The sequence below is a fragment of the Schistocerca serialis genome, chromosome 5, assembly GCF_023864345.2.
Source record: "Schistocerca serialis cubense isolate TAMUIC-IGC-003099 chromosome 5, iqSchSeri2.2, whole genome shotgun sequence".
Taxonomy (NCBI): domain Eukaryota; kingdom Metazoa; phylum Arthropoda; class Insecta; order Orthoptera; family Acrididae; genus Schistocerca; species Schistocerca serialis.
In genome coordinates, this window is record NC_064642.1 from 555,297,718 (window position 1) to 555,305,454 (window position 7,737).

Genomic DNA, 7,737 nt, shown 5'->3' on the forward strand with positions numbered 1-7,737 from the left:
GACTAAGAAGGTATCAGAATGCGCAGAGTCTGACAAGACTAAATATTGTTTAGCAGTAACATGACTTACATTCTCTCTCTCTCATACGTGCTCATCGGTAACTTACAAAAATCGTAATGGCACGCCCACATTACGTATTATGTTATGACATGTGTGGGACTTGTATAGACATTCTGAGCTGGTACGATAACAGGTGGTGAGTCGCGCAGACGATCTTCGGGGCTTGGTCTTCCCTTTAGCTTTATATCTGTTTTGTCTCGTGTGAGAGCCGAGTTGGTTGCTGAAGTCGCTCCGTGATGCAACGCGACGCGACGCAGGCAGACAGACCCTCACTAACCACTCGATGGTGCAACTTGTCAGGAGGCGGTGGAGGCCGGTGTATGAAGTGTTACTCGCCGCCTGGTGAGAGGCCCTTTCTCCGCTAAAATACTCGCCTGCGCTCACTTGGCGTAAAGCCAGTTAGCTGCACGGGTAAAAGCAGCGGCGCGCCGTCTGCAGCGGGGGCTCAGCCTGTCAGCAGAGTTACGGCGGACGCGCTAGCGCATCTGTCAGCGGCGCTTCACTCAGCCATCGTTCTCGCCACATGGGCAGAACCAGAGAGTTGCAAGCTAATGCGAGGTAACGCGACTCAAGGGCAGCCACTGAGGGTGGACATCCGCCTCGTCCTCCGGAAGAGGGGATTACTGCTGTTAACGTCTGTGACACTAGTTGTAAATTTGCTGTATTGCCATTTCAAATATTCAGTTTTACCTTCACTATATTCTCGTTATTATGTGAATCTTCCATGCAGCATTACTGAAAAGATGATTCCGTACCCAGTATCGACTATAAACACTGGTTATCTCTAAAGGTTTTCTCTGAGAGGTTTTCCTACAGTGTGGCCTAGCACTTCCGTGTGTCCGGGCCAATGAGAGAGCTGCCAGCTCACAACAGCACGATGGGACTAGCTTTTGAATACTCACAAGGGAACCTCCCCATCGCACCCTCCTCAGATTTAGTAATAAGTTGGCACAGTGGATAGGCCTTGAAAAATTGAACACAGATGAATCGAGAAAACAGGAAAAAGTTTTGAGCAACTATGAAAAAAATAAGCAAAATATACAAACTGAATAGTGCATGCGCAAGATAGGCAACATCAAGGAGAGTGTAAGCTCACGAGTGCTGTGGTTCCGTGGTTAGCGTGAGCAGCTGCGGTACGAGAGGTCCTTAGTTCAAGTGTTCCCTCGAGTGAAAAGTTTAATTTTTTATTTTCAGACAATTATTATTTGTCCGTCCGTCCGTCCGATGTGAGGTAACTGCGCCGTAGTATGGGGACGCTACACCTAAACAAACATCGAAACACACGACCTCAGTCGACTACAGCTCACGGAAGAGAGAGCATTCCTGCTAACGAGGCTCCCTGGCTGGCAGTTGACTGTTCGCTAATTTGGACGAGAGTGCATTAAATACGTGAGATGTATTCCGTGGGCAATATGAATCCAGCAAATATAGCTCGCGACTTCAATAACAAGGTCAATGAATATTTTCCGAACTGTAAGGAATCGGAAAGTTCCTTAAGGGATCGAACGATTTTCGAACATTTGTAAGATTATTTCGTACATTTGTTGATAAACAGTACGTGTGGTGATGACGATACCTTGCTGATTGCTGCGGGGCTGTGTGTACCAGATGATGAGACTGTTGACGATCCTTACGAAGAACACGAAGAGGAAATACTGCGACTTCAAAATGGTTCAAATGGCTCTGAGCACTATGGGACTTAACAACTATGGTCATCAGTCCCCTAGGACTTAGAACTACTTAAACCTAGCTAACCTAAGGACAGCACACAACACCCAGTCATCACGAGGCAGAGAAAATCCCTGACCCCGCCGGGAATCTAACCCGGGAACCCGGGCGTGGCAAGCGAGAACGAGTGCGACTTCAATCTGATGGTATTTCTTTGGGTTACATGAAGGAAATGCTCCAATACAGGTTACTGTCCAAACCAATTAAAAGACGCAAATATAGATCGGACGGACGGACGGACAGATAATAATTGTCCGAAAATAAAAAATTAAACTTTTCACTCGAGGGAAGACTTAAACAAAGGCCCTCTCCTGCCGCAGCTGCTCACGCCAACCACGGGACCATGGCGCTCCTGAGCTCACAGTATCCTTGATGTTGCTTATGTTTTGCATGGACTACTCAGTTTGTATATTTTGCCTATTTTTTTCATAGTTCCACACAACTTCTTCCTGTTTTATCGATTCATCTGTGTTAAGTTTTTCAAGGCCTATCCACTGTGCCCACTTATAACTAAATCTGAGGGGGGGGGGGGTGCGATGGGGAGGTTCCCTTGTCAGCACTCTGCTCTCTGGGCCGTGCTGTGACGAGGGGAAGACGTGGTTGGTGTTGAATGCGGCGGTCGTTCAGTTGCTCCTTCGTGAGACACTTCATGTTATTGGAGCTCTACGTAGGTACTGTATATCTTCAGTATCATTTCATTGATCATTCGCAAGCTGCTTACATTTTTTGGTTGAACTCTCAATAATTAGCGCTGCGAAACTGCTAAGAATAGCGCGAATGCACTTTCATTTCACCTGTCGTCATCAGCATTTTGTTTCTTAGTGAGGTCAATAGCTACGAGGTTTGATATTTATCCCGACCTCAGTCTGTTAACCCGATGAGTATTACAGACAATTTACTAAGTCTTCCCATTAGTTTCACTTATTAAATAGCCTGTTACTTGAATGAGAACTTGCTAATAGCCGGCAGGAGTGGCTGAGCGGTTCTAGGCGCTACAGCCAGGAACCACGCGACCGCTGCTGTCGCAGGTTCGAATCCTGCCTCGGGCATGGATGTGTGTGATGTCCTTAGGTTAGTTAGGTTTAAGTAGTTCTGAGTTCTAGGGGACTGATGACCTCAGAAGTTAAGTCCCATAGTGCTCAGAGCCATTTGAACTATTTGAAATATTGCTAATATAATGATGATTACGCACTTTCACTTCACATAGCACATGTTGTTTGCCGCTACTAGTAGGACTGCTGAAGTGCTTTCACAAGTCAATCATGCGAAGAGGCATCTAAATTTCTTCTGTTATTTTGTTTACCTGATCATTTATTGATTATTTAAATGTACGTGAATGATACTCTGCAGCCATTAGTCAATCATTCAATGAATGCATTACGCAACTTCGGTTATAATAACTGATATATTCCACTATTTTTCACTTGATATTTAATATCAATAATAGCAACCACTAGTATGAATATTACGTATCCCATTCTTTGCACGGATGATTACAGATCAGGGTTAAAATTACCAGTGCAGATTAACTGACTATGAGCCGAGTTACGAACTCACGTTCTTTAGTGCTTGAGCCCTAGCGATTTTAGTTTTGACATGGCACTCCGTCGGCGCCGCTAATCACTTGGGTCTCCCGAAGTCGATCTGATCATATGTTTGGAGCTACGGTCTTCGCTCGCGGTGTGTGTTCTTCGTTTAGCGACCCCTGGTACTGACAGCTTGCTGCAGGGCACGTGGCTGGCAAGTTGTGGCTTTTGGGAGACTCCCTTTTGTTGTGTTGTATCAGTGCTTAAATGTTAGAGATGATTTTTCATATCCACTTAAGTCCTATTCCCATTTGCTATCCCAGCTGTTAATCATTCCGATTTTAAAGTATTTGTGAACTGATCAGGTAACTTTCATTTATCAAGCAGTAGCCAGACTGCGTTCATAAGTTAATTACGTAAGTCGTAACTTTGTCTGTGATAGGGCACAGCTTCTCAAATCAGGGATGTTTACTCGCACTAGTAGCAGTGACTTGATCCAGTCACTTGAAAAAGTAATTCATAGCAACGGCACTGTAGCTGAATCTAAAAATTTGTAACAGGACGTCTTCCTCTAGCATTACTTTCCATCAACAGTAGTTGTCGATACCAATACTATTTTTCGAATTTTGGACAGGTCAGTATTATCTCAGTTGGTTTTCTGAAAATTTTCATACCATTTAATAAACGGTATGTTATATTTGAAGCTAAAATTTATGATAAGGAATTCCTTTATAAAATATTTTAGTTCTGATGTTATAACTGATAAGTACTCGTACAAGTTCTGAATCCAATGTTACAATAATTTTTTATAGAAACATTTGAAATCACGAATTATTCCGCACTTAAAATTTGTATTGTTAATTACGCAATTATGTACTGTTTACTATGTTTCTTTCTGGATTCATTTATTAAATAATAATCGAAATTAATATTGTAACGAAAAATAGAAGAACTCATTTCTTAAGAAAAATTTTGAACCCTTTCAGAAATTGTTATTTCCGCATAGTGTGATCGAACATATTTTTGTATAATAGGTATGAACAATGTAATTTCGGCTTCGTTAATGTGAAAAATCAAAATACTGTATAGTATACTAAAATGTGAGAAAATCAGTGGGAAATATGCTTACGTAACCAATTCTGCAACAAAAATTTTCGAATTTATTTCGTTCAAACCAGCCGTGAGAACGTGATGTCAGGTTTTCAGCTTCATGAATCAGATCCCTGGACAAGAACTGGAGCCATCTCAATACGCCAAGGTAAGTAAACCTGGAAGTCTATTGTAACCTTTACTCCTCTCAAATCTCCATAAAATACTTTGCTTGTTAATTACTTGTACTGGGCATTGTTTAATGTGGGCAGTAGATAGAAGCAGGAAGGAGGGGGGAGATTACAACTTCCAAGGAGAATTCGCAGAAAAATAGATTTTCCAGACTGTCAGTATACATGAAATATTTGTTCCACAACCTTCTTCGAAACCAAGAGCGCTAATCCGCGCGTACGTGTGTTTTAGTAATTTTAATAAGCAGGCTGTCTGTGCATGCAAGTGGAGAAGTTGTGACCAAATACTGCATAACTCCGAGTACTTGGCGAGATACGGCGATACACTGGCAGGCCCGGGGGAGAAACCAGAAGACGGACATTATTACAAGCTTACTTGCGTCTCCATGGCGACCGGTAGCTTCCTACGCAACTGTTTAGCAGAAAGGATCTTCTGAGCTAGGTACTGTGGTAACGTATACTCAACTTCACAGCTCGGTAATGTACACTGTATAGGGCACTTGGTATCATCCTTTTAAACATTTTTATATGGTATTACTACATTGTAAGCAATATTCTGCCAACGGCCTTGCCGCAGTGGTAACACCGGTTCCCGTCAGATCACCGAAGTTCAGCGCTGTCGGGCTGGGGTAGCACTTGGATGGGTGACCATCCGGTCTACCGAGCGCTGTTGGCAAGCGGGGTGCACTAACCCCTTGTGAGGCGAACTGAGGAGCTACTTGATTGAGAAGTAGCGGCTCCGGATCCGGAAACTGACATACGGCCGGGAGAGCGGTGTGCTGACCACATGCCCCTCCATATCCGCATCCAGTGACACCTATGGGCTGAGGATGACACGGCGGCCGGTCGGTACCGTTGGGCCTTCATGGCCTGTTCGGGAGGAGCTAAGTTAAGCAATAATCTATTAGGTTTTCATTTACATTGTGAGGAATTTCGGTTTATGCACACGTTATTTGCAGATTTCGATGGCTTTTATTATAGATAATGCGAGGAACAGGGGGTGGAGCCTTTTTGTAACCCCTGCCTCTGCTAGCTGGTCAACACTTCGTGACAGGTAGCAGTCGCTATCGCGCAGCGGTTCTTTGCAACGGCTCCTCGTGCCACCTGGGTAGCACACAATTTTATATCATAAGGAATATTGTTTTCACGTCAGTTTTTAATGGGACTGTGTGTCATTCATGACCCATTCTCAATGCTATATATTTCAAAGTCTTCGTCTGAGGATGGTCTTATAAATCGAAAATGGTTGCCAGAATTAAAAACAAAAATTTATTTCGACATGCACTGATTTTTTTATTAAAAATTATATTCAAGCATTTAAAACATCATTCTGTCATGGCGGAACGTGAGTGTGGTAGCTTTCACAGTTCAAGCTATTGCTGCTGTTCAGTGATGTGGGGTGGGGTGACCGCTTCAGTACTTATAACCGTAGGCGCCATGACGATAGTGAGCCTCTCTGCTTCAAGCAAAGGTCAGACATTAACACCAACGCCCTGTCTTTGACACTAGGATATGACCAAATGCTACACCATGATTAATTATATGGATAAGACGATGGAGAACAGTTGTTGTGCAGTTCTCACATATTGTTACGATTTATTTGCTCTAAGAGTCCATACTTAAACCGTACAGTCACCTTACCCAGTCACTTCAGAAGACAGTTCACAGGAAAACAGTTTTATAAAATGGACAGTAAATAACTTATTCCACAACACTATCGCAAGTACCGTAATTAGTCTCAAAAATGGTAATAACTAAGAAAGTAAAGGTAGAAACCGAGTTTGGTGGGGAATGAAGCGTCCAGCTTTCTTGAGAGACAGACAAGAATCATTTGGAGCCACAGGAACAATCACTTGCCTTGTTGATTTGAATGGAGGATGTACTAACACTGAAGACAAAAGTGTGAAATATAGACTCTGATTCTGTCATTTTTCGGCAGTCAAAGCTGATGATGTTTCACGCATGCCTATTGACACTAACTAATAGTAGGGTAAATTAGAATGTCAGTGGTGTTTGATGCAGGTAATTTACGAGATATCGTTTTTCGAAAAGTTTCCACACCAACCCTTAGTTTTGCCATTCAATCTGTGTACTTGCTAGTTTAATGAAAATACAGACCAACATGAAACCGATCAACACTGACTGCCGAAAAGTTACGTAATCAAAGCCAATATTCTGTCTTCAGTGTCAGTACCTGTTCCATTCACATGAGTAAGCCAAGTGATCATTCCTGCAGCTCCAAAGGGAATTCTTCTCTGTCTGTCGAGAAAGGTGGGCACTTGATTCCCCTTCAGATTTGTTTTCTAGCTTTACTATGTGTATGTGTACATATTAGCTCTCACCTGAAGCTCTGCTCACATATCAGTAGTTTTGTTGTAATGCTTTGTTGTGAGTAATATATTGTATGTGCAATAATGTCAGCTGCCCTCACATGTCTGCCCACTTGGGCAATCATAGCTCATGATGTGTGCTGCCACCCTGCTTGACCCCCATCCCCCCCAACTGGCCAATATACGACGTGGCAACATGCACAGCATCGCATCACTGCTCTGTGGTGCATGCAGTGGGGAATGGGCAGAGAGGAGAGCTGTTCACGGAGGTCTAGCGTGCTCTGTAATTATCATAAGGCAGCGATATTTGGTAGCTACGCTAATGCGTTAATGGTGAACCGATTTACAGTGGAAATTAGTTCTAATTTTAGTCACCAGGTGCAAATCTGGGGCTGCGCACTATTTGTATGATGATATGATATGCACGCCGTCATTTGAGAAGCGATAACATGAGTGAACAGTATAACCATTGAGAAAAAGAGACCGTGTGCTGTTAGTGAAACAGTTTACTTTGAATGGCAGCAATTACAGAGCTGAATTGAGAGAATATTGCTGACAAAAAAGGTTTGAAGAGAGGCCCGATGTCATTAAATGGTTTAAAAAAGAAGATAATCAAATTCGAAAATACAGGTGAGCTTGGTAAGGAACCTGTACGAGAAAGGTGTCCTATACCTGTGGAGGTTATTCATGTGGTTCCTGTTGTTGTAACAGACCACGCAGCACTTGCCCTGGGTAGTGCTAGTGCTCATTCAGTGTCACAGGAGTTGTCTATCCCATGATAAACAGTGCGGAACATTTTGCTGTCTATTTTAC

At 43.1% G+C, this 7,737-nt stretch overlaps 1 pseudogene; it reads left to right on the plus strand.

Annotated features, from left to right (window-relative positions):
• The first annotated feature begins 5,152 nt into the window (after positions 1–5,152).
• Positions 5,153–5,270, plus strand: LOC126482545 (5S ribosomal RNA; annotated as a pseudogene).
• The last annotated feature ends 2,467 nt before the right edge of the window (positions 5,271–7,737 follow it).